The sequence below is a fragment of the Lepidochelys kempii genome, chromosome 2 (genome assembly GCF_965140265.1).
Source record: "Lepidochelys kempii isolate rLepKem1 chromosome 2, rLepKem1.hap2, whole genome shotgun sequence".
Lineage (NCBI taxonomy): Eukaryota > Metazoa > Chordata > Testudines > Cheloniidae > Lepidochelys > Lepidochelys kempii.
In genome coordinates, this window is record NC_133257.1 from 68,967,854 (window position 1) to 68,982,412 (window position 14,559).

The window sequence follows — 14,559 nt, forward strand, 5'->3', positions numbered from 1 at the left end:
TTCTGATTTTACAGATGAGGCTCAGAGATTTTAAGTGACTTACCCAAGGACACATGAGATACCTATGGCAGAGCCATGTATTCAGTCCAGTTTTACAGACTTCTAATCCAATGCTTTAATGATAAGATGAGGCTTCATTTTATAGCATTCTCAGAGAGAGAGGGCTTGATTCTGCTGAGATACCACTGCAGGGTATATCAGGGCACTGCACCTTTAATCCTCCTTCCCCTCTGCTCAAGAAATGCCTGTTCAGGTCTTGGGCCTGTAGCAGGCCCCTCACTCTGGGCAGGGACCCATGTCCCTTTCCCTCAAGACAGGAGTTTTAGGTGCAGTCTCCTTGCACTCACTGTGATTCTCCCCAAACATTTTTGACTAATGTCTCACCCCTGCTCTATGCTTTCTCTCCATGGGCTATGACCAGGGTGTTTACAAGTGACCCAAACAGCTCTTTCAGAAGAGGTCATTTGTTTAAGGATAAAAGCATACAGAGAAAACAAACAGGATCTAAACGCTTTATCAGTAGCTCCCAGTCAGTCCTGTGGAGACTCTAGCAGGTTCCAGTCTTTCCAAACCTTCATCAGGCTTCGGTCCTCCCTTAGAAAAAAGGTCATGTCTGTTTACTGAATCAAAAAGAAGGCCCTGAATCTCTTTAAGCTCAGTCTTTATATCCCAAAGCCTTTGTCTCCCAGCCTCCTGAAAACAGGCAGCCATTGCCCCCTTCCCCAGGGAGTAAGGCTTAAAAGGCTGGGTATCTGCATTAATTACCCCTCCGGTCATTCCAGATTCTACAGGAAATCCCAACCCCCCCTCAGTGAGCCAAGACCACACAAATACATATCACATTTATTGATCCAAAGGGTTATAATTATTCCACAGACTCAGTACCAATATGGACACAAGAACAAATGGGTATAAACTGGCCACCGGGAAGTTTAGACTTGAAATTAGACGAAGGTTTCTAACTATCAGAGGAGTGAAGTTCTGGAACAGTCTTCCAAGGGAAGCATTGGGGGCAAAAGACCTATCTGGCTTCAAGATTAAGCTCGATAAGTTTATGGAGGAGATGGTATGATGAGATAACATGATTTTGGCAATTAATTGATCTTTGATTATTAGTGGTAAATAGGCCCAATGGCCTATGATGGGATGTTAGACCACAAGGCTGGACCAGAAAACAGGGCAGAGTGGTGACTTCCAAGAGAAGGACAAAGATGACCTACTTTGCTGGTGAGTTAATGTCTGCAAGTCCAAATATACACTGATTTGTATATGTGGTTCTATTTCTTCTATGTGGGTCTAGTTAATAGAAGTAGAGCACCTAGCACAATGGGACTCCCTTTAGATGCAAATGCAATACCAGTCGTCTTCTTTGATTCCTGTCTGTTAGGATATACATATTCAGGCCTGTCTGTAAAGGCCTATACTCTTAAGAATTTAGGTGTATTCTTATCACTTAGCTAGTTATAGAAGTATAAAAGAAAGAATCAAAATCACTGTCTGCCGCTGTAAAAGCCTTCTCTTACTGTGACAGTCTGAGGCTATGTTCTTAAGCTAAGATCTCTGGCTAAGCAGCAGAGGCAGCCATAAGCTGGGAAGCGAATGGTCACATCCTCACATTCCAAACTAGTCACATTGAAATAAGGCAGTCTGGGGCTGTTAGAAAGGTGATCTGATCTATCACCTCCAGAGAACGGGTAGACCCTAGAGGATGTAAAAGGAAGTTTAGTTTGATAGTTTTCTGTTCAGTAAGAACTCACTTATCAATAGACACAGTTGGGAAACCCTTATGTCTTTATAGATGTAGTTGTGAAATCCTCACTTCTGTATTGTTTTGTCATTATAGTTCCCACTTTGCCATTGTTTATTTGCATGGTCTCTGGTTCTGTGATTGTTTCTGTCTGCTGTATAATTAATTTTCCTGGGTGTAAACTAATTAAGGTGGTGAGATATAATTGGTTAAATAATTATGTTACAATATGTTAGGATTGATTAGTTAAATTTCAGTAAAATTATTGGTTAAGGTATAGCTAAGCAGAACTCAAGTTTTACTATATAGTCTGCAGTCAATCAGGAAGTGTTTGGGAAGGGGGGGGGGAGAATGAGAACAGGGAATAGGGGTGGGGAAATTGGAATCATGTCCTGCTAAGGTCAGGAATGGGAACAGGGACACAGGTAAGGCTCTGTGGCGTCAGAGCTGGGAAGCGGGATACTGAGGAAGGAAACTGGAATCATTCTTGCTGGAAGTTCACCCCAATAAACATTGAATTGTTTGCACCTTTGAACTTCGGGTATTGTTGCTCTCTGTTCATGCGAGAAGGACCAGGGAAGTGAGTGGGTGAAAGAATAAGCCCCCAACACCATCCATCATCTTAGCAGCGACAATAGGACTGAATGAAGTCTCCACTATTCTGTCTTGTAACAAATTCATGGCTTTGTTCATCTTTAAACCTTTTTGTTCTAGGTCATGCTTCAGTATGTCTATCCAATGCATCATCAGTCTTCCTCTGTTTCTAGTTCCTTGCAATCTGGTATTTATCGCCATACATGCTATCCTTTCTGGGTCCATTCTTGACACATGTCCAAACCATCTGTCATTTTTCTTAGATCTTCTGTAACAGCATTGTTTCTTGCCCTAGCAGTTTTCTTGTCACTTCATTTCTTAATATTTTTTACAGTCTTGAAACTTGCCGTATTCCCCTCAGTCAGTTCAATTCTGCAGTCAATGTCTTTTGTTCGATGGCTTTCCTCATACTCCAACATTCTGACGTGTACAACAGTAGCAACACAACAATTGTCTTTTATGTGCTGATTTTCATTTGTATCTAGAGGTCTGTAGCCTTCGAGATCTTAGAGTTTTCCAAATGTAATAGCAGTTAAGGTGATTCTTCTTTTTATGTCATCTTCAGAATTTCCATTCTTCAATATTACTCCTCTAAAGAACACACATTTTTCCACTTACTCTAGTTCTCTGACTCCAAGTTTGATCTTGACCTCTTCCTCTTGCCTTCCAGTCACCATAATTTTTGTGGTCTTTGTGCTGATCTTCAATCTGAATTTTCTGCTTTCCCAATCTATCTTGTTAGTTATTCTCTGCAAATTCTTCTTGGTCAATGCATTTGAGGACAATATTGTCTGCAAATCCAAGGTGTCCTTTCACATATCATAAGTCCTCTTATTCAATCTCTCAGTGCTATGGCCATTACTGCTTCCAGTACCAACTTGAACAAATCTGGTGATATGTTGCATTCTTGTCTCACTCCTACATTTGTCCTGAACCAATCTGTCAGTTTCTTATCTACTCCCACCACACACAGATGGTAGTAATAATTCACCCTGTTTATAGATTTGAGGCTATGGAGTTTTATCTTTTGTGCTAATTATTTTTATTATCATTAATAACATTGTGAAATTGATTCCAATTAAACTATAAATTTTCCTAAGCAATTTCTGTATCTGCCCTACCGATTATCTTATAGACTCTTCAAGTCTCCTGAATTGCAAAAGAACAAAGATTTAAGATTGTCTCTGTCTAAATAAAACAAATGCCTTTCATTTCCCACCTGCCTAATTCTCAGAAACCAGGTAGAGTGGAAACAGGAAACATTTGATTGATCTATTTACAGCAATGAAAACAGGTATGTCCAAAGGTATGTGCTGCAGATGTTGCTTTGCTCTCATGCAAAAGAAATTTAATTTTGTACCATCTTATGTTGTCTCTTTGAAACCAGTGTTGTTTCTTTGGTGCCTTTCCTGGTCTGACACTGGCTCCACCCTTATGTGCAGGTTACATGTCATGGCCTAGAGGATAGTCAGCCAAAAGAAAATTACTAAGTATAAAACTGGATTTTTGAAGATCCCATTTAAGGTGAGAATCTGCTACAGCTTACAGTCTAAAGCAGGCTTCACTTTTAAATTCTGGAAATAGAGCCCATTGTGGATTTTGCCAAATGCAATTGTTGTTTGGTGACCTGTTGTGGTTATTGCCTAACTCAGACCTTTTGACGGAAAAAGGCATACTCAGTGGCCCTTACATCTCTTCCTTCTGGAAGTTGGTGAAGGTATTACCTATTTCTCCTCAGCATGTGTCTATCTGGGGTGACAACATCTAGATCTGCTCTAGGAATTATTTTTGGGAAGCTCTATGGCCTGTGTTTATACGAGATGTCTGACTAGATGATCAGTGTTGCCATCTGGCATTGGAATCTATGAAAAACCTCATAAGACCATGAGACAGTGCTTAATTTGTTCCCTGGCACCTCTAGGCTTGGCAGTACATAGCCCCAGCACTTCTGGGCTTGCCACGTCAGTTATGAAAGTAAAAATAATTGCTTGAGTCCCAACACCTCATTCATTAAAAATTTAAGCACTGCTGTGAGGCAACCTCATATGACACCACTGCTGTTTGTGCCCCTTGATTTCCATCATAAATGTGCACTGCATCAATTTCATGAAGTGGCTGCCCTGAAGACGTCAAATCACATGGATTTTTTTTGTTAGCTGTTTCTGTCTCTTTATGTCTCTGCAAATCCCCAGACATCAGCTTTTGCCATTACAGATATTTTGTTCTGTTTTCTGTTAAATAGTATGTCTGCAGGTGACAAACTATGTTTCATTGCTGCTGTCCTGTAATTTAACAGTGCTAAGTCTGATCCGACCACCTTTTGCAGCAGGTGCTTTATTATTTTAACACCGTTTTCCCACCAACAAGTTGGACTGAGGGTAATGGGGACTAGCAGTTAAATGTCTAAACCCAAACTTCACTGCAAACTGCTTCACTGCAAACTCATACCCACTTAACTGTGGCTCATTGTCAGACATTACTATGTCAAGCAAAAATAGTTTTGACATGCACAATCACCTATTTAACTAGTATCTTCTAGTAAAAACTATCTCAGGAAAGTAAGAATAATAGGCGAGACCGAGTACATAGTGTGTTCCAGTCAACATAAACAAATCTACGTCTACTTTGCTCCAGGGAGGCTATTTTGTTTTCTTGTGCCACTAACATGGGCTCTTCTTTTCTTGACTTGGTCTGTATTTTGGCATATGTGACGCACCTTGACAGCTTCCTCAATGTTGCTGTTCATTTGAGGCCAGTATAAAATGTCGCTGGCCTTTCTCTTAGATTTTTCAATCCCCAAATGACCATCATGTATCCTTTAAACATATTTGCATATTTCTCTGAAACACCTTAGGGATCCACCTGGTTTCTGTAAACAAAATTGCATCTAGGACTGAGAGCTACCCCCTAAAATGATGATAGGGGCTGGGAACTTGCTATCCTATCCACCCTGTACTAATAAATTTACTCACTTTCTGCAGGGTCTCATCTAGCTCTGGCAATCAGGGCCCACATTTTGTCTGAAACCAATTTTTTTTTTTAATGAAATCAGCCTACAAAATCTAGCTTTGGATTTTGCTCCACTGTACTTTTATCAAATCCTCTAAAGAGTGTGTGTCTCTCTGCAACGATCAAATCTCTCCCAGATTTGGATTTCATTTGCAAACCGTACATTTGTAACTGAAAAAAAACCTTTATATTCTTGGGAGGCTGTCTGCAAGGTGCCTTATGGCAATTGTAATAAGTAATGTATGGTCAGTTTCAGCTAACACCCATGGACTAAGGCCAAAGAATCCTGCTTGAGCATACTTACACTCAGTTTTTTGTTAGTGCTACGTGATGCATAAACCATTTGTCTCCAGTTTTGAGCATAATGTGGTAAGAGAACTGCGCCAATACCCTCTTTGGAGGTGTCCATGGAACCTTTGTTGCAGGCTTACTGTCATAGTACCTCAGGACTAGGGCCTCTATAATTAACTCCTTTGGTTTCTCAAACTATTTATTAAGATTTGCATCTCATGGCCCTTATGCATCTTTGCATAATAATACTATCATGTGGGGGGTTTGGGCAGCTGGATTAGGCACAAATTTCTGTACATAGTTCATCAAGTTCATCTATTAATGGAGATTTTCTATATCCTAGAAAAGAAGAGAGGATAGAAGTTGATAAACTACAGATAACTGCTGAAGAGAAACTGTCAAATGAAAGAGTCTCATTCAATTACATCACATGAAAGCAAACAACTGCATTTTGATAAATGTTGTAAGTGCTTGGTTACAAATGCTAGATGGCTAAATGCTAAGGTGAGTGAACTGGAGTGCCTGGCATTAAATGAGGATATTGATATGAAAGGCATCACAGAAATTTGGTGGAATGATGATAATGAGACCTGGTAATACCAGGGTACAACATATATAGGAATGACAGAGTAGGTTTGCTGGTGGGGGAATGGCCCTATATGTGATAGAAAGCATAGAGTCAAATATAGTGAAAATCTAAAATGACTCAAACTGTACCATAGACTCTCCATGCACAGAAATTCCGTGCTTGAATAATAAGAATATAGCAGTAGGAATATACTTCCAACCACCTGACTAGGATGGTGATTGTGAAATGTTCAGGGAGATTAGAGAGGCTACAAAAATAGAAAATTCGCTTATCAGTTCTTTGTTTATTAAAGTCTATTTTAAAAACATAAGAATGGCCCTATTGGGTCAGACCAAAGGTCCATCTAGCCCAGTATCCTGTCTTCCAACAGTGACCAATGTCAGATGCCCCAGAGGGAATGAACAGAACTGGTAATCAATCAAGTGAACCTTTCCCTGTCACTCATTCCCAGCTTCTGGCAAACAGAGGCTAGGGACACCATAGTATCATAGTAGTATTTTGAAGTCCACTGTCCTTATTCTGTTGTTCTTACTCCCTCCTCTCCTTGGAATCAGGAAATCTATCATTTCATAATCACTTTCACCCAAATTGCCTTCCACCTTCAGATTCACAGCCAGTTCCTGTTAGTCAGAATCAAGTCTAAAATAGCTGTCCCCCGGATACTTCCTCCACCTTCCGAAACAAAAAGTTGTGCCCAATACATCCAGGAACTTATTGGGCATTTTGTGTTTGGCTGTATTACTTTTCCAACAGATGTCCGGGTAGTTAAAGTTCCCCATTATTACCAGGCCTTGTGTTCGGGATATTTCTGTTCTAGAAATGCCTCATCCACCTTCTCTTCCTGATTTATTGTTCTATCGTAGACCCTTATCATGACATTGCCCCTGTTATTTTTCTCCTTTTAACTTCACCCACAGACTTTCAACTGGTCTGCCTCTCACCTCCTTCTGGACCTCAAAAAAAGCAGATATATTCTTGATGTATAATGCAATACCTCACTCCCTTTTTTCCCTGCCTATACCAAAATTCCAGTCATGAGATTTATCCCACCAAGTTGCTGTGATGTCAATGGAGTCCTAATTTAGCTGATGTACTAATATGTCCAGTTCTTCCTGTTTATTCCCCATACTCTTTGCATTTGTGTATAAACATCTGAGACGTGGCGCAGATTCCCACACTGTATTCCCTCTTGTTGCTCCTTGACCCTATTGTAACGTTCCGTTTCTCCTCCCTTAACTTAGTCTTTTGTTAAGGTCACCTAGTTTTATTCCTAGCTGTGGGCTTTTGTGACCTTCCCTCTTTGAACCTAGTTTAAAATCCTCCTCCTAGGTTTGCAAGTTGGTGTGTAGAGATGCTCTTCCCCTTATTTACGGTGAACCTCGGCCACTGGGAGCTGCGGGGGGCTGTGCCTGCAGATGGTCAACATAAACAAAACATCTCATGGCCTGCCAATGAATTACCGTGATGGGTCACGTGCCAAAGGTTTCAGATCCCTGATTTGGATGATGAGATGGATTGCAGCCTCAGCAAGTTCGCGGCTGACACTAAGCTGGGGGGAGAGGTAGAAACTCTGGAGAGTAGGGATAGGGTACAGAATGACCTAGAGAAATTGGAGGATTGGGACAAAAGAAATCTGATGAGGTTCAAGAAGGACAAATGGAGAGTCCTGCATTTACGCTACCTATCAGCTCTGTGTTCTTGGGGAACCAGGGCACAGTACCCAGTCTGTCTGACTCATGAAAGACCTTTCCCCTCCTCCACAGCATCTGCTTGAACCAAAGCCGATCAGAAGAAAGACTTACAAAAAGCAATGAAAAGGCAGTGGGAGACTCACCTAAACCCCTCTGGACAAGGGAGGCAGGATTAAGGCAATTCCCTGAGCCTCATTTGCATCAAAGATGGGACAGGGAGGCATTTCCATTAGCATCCAGAATGGAGAACAGAGCTCCCCAGGCAAGAACTGCACTGAACTCTGGGACCAGAAAAGCGGAAAAGCACTGCATGATGGGGAAGCTCTGCTCCAGATGTTAATGAACCCACACCTGCACACACCCGACTTAGTAGTTATCAGACCAATTCTAGTAATAAATCCTTTATTGGTATCCAGAATACTGAAACTGCCTAATTGCATTGTGAGCTCCCATGAAGCAACACTGCCCATAGCCAGGAATAACCCATTCCTATTGTCTAGCCTGAACAAAACAACTTTGGTATATACTTCCTTGAGCCATCAGTTTACCCACAAACAGATCTAGTGTTCTCCCTCGGACCATTGTTCTTTCCTTACAAAAACCCCTACCCATGCTCAAGCAAGTGCTCTGATGCCTGGATCCAAAATCTGCATCAGTTCCATTGGGACTTCATCTTCTCCTGACTGATCATGCTGGGAGCTCTGTCTGTCTCCAGCTCTCCGGACCCTCAGCTACCACCACCACCTGGGAACCCCGATCGATTCAAGCTTCATGGAGTGGTGAGAACCCATCTCTCTCAGAATAGCCTTCTGACCCTGACTTGTGTGATCAGTTATAGTTTTCTAAATCTGACTTTTATAATCAAATTTAAGTTAGATTTAATATTATAACTGTTTTGTTTGTTTGGCTCCCCTTGTATGGTTATTGTGTAGACTGCATAGACGGTCGGTCCTTCATCAGTTGAGACTGAGCCGATCACAACACGTCTTCCAATCTTCTTTTGCTCTGTCCATCCTTCGCCATGCTTGTCCATATCTTCTTGTTAGGAAATCATCCCACCTCTTTGGAGGCCGATCGCGTGGCTGTTCCAGTTCTCGCGGATAGCACTCGGATATAGCTGCAGTCCATCTGTTGTCGCTGAGTCGGGCCATATGTCCCGCCCACCGCATTTTGCTGAGCCTGCTTTCAACAACAACGTCTCACACTCCAGACTTCTGCCTAATTATTTTGCTAGAGATGAGATCGCGGAGCGAAATGCCCAAAAATGTATGTTCCATCGCCCTCTGTGTGACAGACGGTTGATGTTCTTCAATCTTTGTCAGTGACCATGTTTCCCTGCCATATAACATCGCTGGAAACACAGTTGAGTTAAAAAAATTCGCACGAGTTGTTTTACTGATCTTTCATTGGAGGATGTCCTTGATGTCATTGAATGCGCACCATCCAGCTTTTTTTCTGCACGACAGTTCGCCTTTCTGATCGTGGTGCATGTTGACTTCCTGGCCCAAATAAACGTATTGGGTCTACTCTCCTCCAAGAGTTATTTGGATTCTTGGCAGAACATCTGATCTCTTGTATTTTGTTTTCTACTGGTTCATTTTTAATCCAACTTGACTACTTTTCATGTTTGGGTCTTTAAGCATTCTCTCAAGCTGGGCTGTATTTTCGGCTATCAGCACTATATTATCTGCAAACCTGAGATGGTTTAGCCACTCACTGTTGATATTAATCCCGCCTTTCAAGTCTGTTTGTCAAAAAAACAATTCAAGACAGCCTGGGAATAATTTTGGTGAAACTGTATCTCCTTGTTTCACACCTTTCTCGATGGGGATTTGGAGGGGAGTATCGAACAGCGATATGTCCGTGCTGCAGCCAGAGGTCGCTTCTTTTAGTAATGTGATATATTTTGCGCTGATGCCCTGTTCTGAAAGAGCTTCAAGAACGGCGTTCGTCTCTATGCTGTCGAACGCCTTCTCGTAGTCCATGAAGGCAATGCATAAAGGGAACTTGTATTCCCTTGAATGCTCTAGTAGCTGGTTTAGAGTGAAGATGTGGTCTATCGTGCTGTAATTCCTTCAAAAGCCGGCCTTCTCTCTTGGTTGCTGTTCATCCAGGTTTTGCGACAGTCGATCTGTTATTATTTTAGTAAACAATTTATAGATATGCAAAAGCAGGCAGATCGGGGGATAGTTCTTTAGATTTTCTCGATCGCCTTTCTTATGCAGCAAGATGGTATTGGACTCTTTCCAACTGGACGGTATCTTCTGGATTTCCAGGTAGTGGCTGAACCTTTGGGTGAGAGCTTTCCAAAGTTCCTGACCTCCCGCCTTAAGCACTTCTGCTGTCAGACCGTCCTTGCCTGCAGCCTTCCCCTCTTTCATTTGATGGACTGCGTTACTGACTTCGCTGATGAGAAATGGGAGTATTTGTTCATCGGTTTGTTGAAGTGATGGCATTGGGACATCTATACGGGATGCAAACAGCTGGATATAGAAATCCCTACAGATTGCCTCCATCTCTGTTCGATCGGCTACTGATTCTCCGTCCCTGTTCTTCAAAGCCGATAATGATGACTTGTACAATGCCAGTTCCCATTTGCATTTTTTGAGACTTTTACGATCTTCAGCAGCCTTTAGGAGCTTTTTGGTTAGAAATTTCTTGAAGTCTTCCTTCAACTTCATTCATATGAGCTTGCATAGAAGGGAGTACTCAAGCCTGTTGCTGCCATTTTTTTCATTGTCCTCTTCTCCAATAAATTCTTTGTATTCTCCGAGATTCTTCCGCTAGCTCTTCTTGGTCTTTCACGCTTAGCTGATTTCACACACCGTTTCAGTCTCTTACTGAAGTTCTCATAATTGTCATTGCAGTCGTTCAGGAGGCTCCAATCTTCCCTAGAAATATTTTCCTTCATGATTGCCTAGTCGAAAGCTGAAGGTTGTATGGTTATTATCTGGCAATAAATAACTTTTATGGTTAAGCTGGTTGCTTCTCTCTCTCTCTCTCTCTCTCTCCCTCTCCCCCCTCGTGGGTGTTTTTTGGCTTCCCCATTCACTCTGCAGTAACGGTCCTCATACCTAAGCTAAAGATCCCTGCAGTGCCCAAAAATCCTGTGGGGTTTGCTCATCAAGTGGGTTACTACCAGAACAATTGTAACGTGAAAGTGGGGATAGAGACTTACTGAATCTGGAGCATATGAGGATGGCAGCTTGAAAGTGCTGCTCAATCCAGCCTGCTCAGGTGTACTCTATTCCAGTGCGGTGCCCAGGGCATATGGGGGTGGCAGCTTGGAGGTGCTGTTCGACCCAGCCTGCTGAGTCCAGGGACATATAAGGGAGTGCGGATTAACCCGGTCCTCTCAGACGCACTCTGCGTGTGTGTGTGTTCGTTCATCTGATTTTGGGGCTGGAAGAACCCAGCCCTAGGGAGCCTAGGTCCTGCAGGATAGCTCCATTGGGAGGGTGTGACAGTGCACCCATAAAGCTCTAGGGAAATATGCTTATGAATGTATATATATGACATAACTGGAGTATGTTTTATGCTACATATGCCATGTAACATATCTCTGTAAAGGTTATGATCTACTGAATCTATTCCTCCTATTTGTATGCCTGTATCATTTTTGTAGTTGAAGTTATGAATATTGGCTGCATATTTGCTGGATTTCTAAAAAGTCTTAGTAAGAAGCATTTGCTCAGCTTCTTGAGAAAGGAATGTGCAAGTTAAGTGCCCAATCAAGAAGCACTTATCAGACAATAGAACTTGGAGACACCAATCCACGTCTGAGCTTTCCCAGGAATGTGGCTTGACTGGTAAGGAACCCAGTCTTGCAGGGACATGTGACTTTCCCATGTGACTTCAAAACTCCATTTTGTAGCTGGACTTTGCATAGAAGAGAGGACGGGGTCTCCACTCACAAGAGAAAGTCTATTTAAACCCCTGGGAGACTCCTCCATTTTGTCTTCAGCCAGCTAAGGAGATAGCCTCTCCATCCCCAAGGATACTTGAAAGAAACTGGGACAAACGACAGTAACTACAGGGGGCGTCAGTGATTGCTGGACTAAAAGGAGATTAGTCTGTAAAAGGAAGCTAACGGGAACTGGTGAGGTTTTGTCTGTATTCAGTTTTATTAGACATAGACTTGCGGGTTTTATTTTATTTTGCTTGGTAATTCACTTTGTCCTGTCTGTCACTACTTGGAACCACTTAAATCCTACTTTCTGTATTTAATAAAATCACTTTTTACTTATTAATTAACCCAGAGTATGTATTAATACTTGGGGGGGGGCAAACAGCTGTGCATATCGCTCTATCAGTGTTAGAGAGAGAGAAAAATTTATGAGTTTACCCTGTATAAGCTTTAGACAGGGTAAAACAGATTTATTTAGGGTTTGGACCCCATTGGGAGTTGGGCATCTGAGTGTTAAAGACAGGCACACTTCTGTAAGCTGCTTTCAGTTAAGCCTACAGCTTGTAGGGGACATGGTTCAGACTTGGGTCTGGGTTTGCAGCAGGCTAGCGGGTCTGGCTCAAACCAGGCAGGGTGCTGAAGTCCTAAGCTGTCTAGGCAGGAAAACAGGGGCAGAAGTAGCCTTGGCACCTCAGGTGGCAGCTCCCAGGGGGTTTCTGTGATCCAACCCATCACAGAGGGAACTTGCAGCAGGGAGAAGTAGAGCTCCGTATGAGAACACAAGTGACACAAGCAGTATGTTGACAGAAGTACAGACGCCTCCCCAGAAGAGTAACCCTAATAAATGAGTGTACCCCAAAGTAACAGGCAAATCTGGTAACACTTAGGATGGAATAATCCCTGGCACTGATACAGGCTGGGGACTGACTAGCTAAGCGGTACTTCTGCAGAAAAGGACCTGGGGATTACAGTGGATGAGAAACTGGATATGAGTCAGCAGTGTGCCCTTATTGCCAAGAAGGCTAACGGCATATTGGGCTGCATGAGTAGGAGCATTGCCAGCAGATCGAGGAAGTGATTATTCAGCACTGGTGAGGCCACAGCTGGAGTATTGCGTCCAGTTTTGGGCCCCCCCCTACAGAAAGGATGGGGGCAAATTGGAGAGAGTCCAGCAGAGGGCAACGAAAATTATTAGGGGGCTGGGGCACATGACTTATGAGGCGAGGCTGAGGGACCTGGGCTTATTCAGTCTGCAGAAGAGAAGAGTGAGGGGGGATTTGATAGCAGCCTTCAACTACCTGAAGGGGGGTTCCAAAGAGGATGGAACTCAGCTGTTCTCAGCGGTGGCAGATGACAGAACAAGGAACAATCATCTCAAGTTGCAGTGGGGGAGGTTTAGGTTGGATATTAGGAAATACTCTTTCACTAGGAGGGTGGTGAAGCACTGGAATGGGTTGCCTAGGGAGAGGGTGGAATCTCCATCCTTAGAGGTTTTTAAGGCCTGGCTTGACAAAGCCCTGGCTGGGATGAGTGGAAAGCCCAGCGCTTCCATGAGTGGAAATACCGGGACAGCAAACCGCCGAGATCCCAGCTATTTGATTTAATCCACCTTTCCTGGAAGTGGCTCCACCCTGAGACCCATGAGCCAGAGAAGATAATGGAAGTCCTCGTGTTGGACAGGTACATGAGGGACTTGGCACCGGACATACGGGAGTGGGTCTGCCAAAACAATCCCTCCTGCTATGATGAACTAGTTGCCCTAGTAGAGAGACACCAAGCAGCCCAAGAACTTTCGCGGACCACCGGGGAAGGAAGGTGCCAGAATCAGAGACAAGTCTCTGCGCCGAGGCCCCGGTTTGCCCTAGCACCAGGCCGGACTATGGAGGGGAGGAAGGAGGCCGAAGAGCAGCCAGAGGTCCCGGAGAGACTTGAGGACGGGGGGAGAAAGGCTCAGGGGATAAAGCCCAGTAGCCCAAAAAATTGGGGGCTTCCCCAAGCTGGGTACCAATGTTATGCATGTGGCGAATTGGGGCATATCGCTGCCCAATGCCCATATCTAGAAAAGCCCATGCAATGCGAACTGGGAGATATAGGGGGACCATGTGATCTAATAAGTCTAGTGGGGGTTGCGATGGTCCCTCATAGATACACTAGACCCTTTAAGATGAATGGTATAGAGACCACCGCGTTAGTAGACTCGGGAAGTGCAATCATGCTGGTCTCGGGAAAGCTGGTTGGGCAGGACCAACAATCCTGGGCCAAATGCTCAGGAATATCCTGTGTGCATGGGGATGTCAGTTACTACCCGACCATCCCCGTAAAAATAGAAGTTCTTGGAAACCCCACTAAGATGACGGTGGGAGTAGTTCTGAAACTCCCCTACCCAGTTCTTATCGGACAAAACTTCCCAGGGTTTGACAGCCTACTCCCTGGGGAGAAGGTGGAAGAAAATAATGAATCCGGGATCCAGGGGGTGGCCCAGATAGATAACTCCCCCCTCCTTGCCCCGGCCTTCCACGAATTTGGCCAGGATTTGTTCTCCCTGCCGGGAAAGTCCCGGAAGACTCGGAGGGAACAGAGGGTAGATAAAAGGAGGGGAACAAGGATCTTGACCCAGTACCAGAAATCTATGCTTGTAGGGGAAAGAGGTGGCTCAACAGACAGCGGGGTGGGGCAGGAGATCAACGACCCAAAAGCCGGACCTTGTTCCCTGGGGGTTTTCCCCGAGGGG

At 43.7% G+C, this 14,559-nt stretch overlaps 1 long non-coding RNA gene across 1 annotated transcript; it reads left to right on the forward strand.

Annotated features, from left to right (window-relative positions):
* Nucleotides 1-346: 346 nt before the first annotated feature.
* On the forward strand, nt 347-8,202 carry LOC140906704 (uncharacterized). Its single transcript, XR_012157210.1, has 2 exons — nt 347-1,227; nt 5,985-8,202. It is a non-coding gene; the product is annotated as an uncharacterized lncRNA (long non-coding RNA).
* The last annotated feature ends 6,357 nt before the right edge of the window (nt 8,203-14,559 follow it).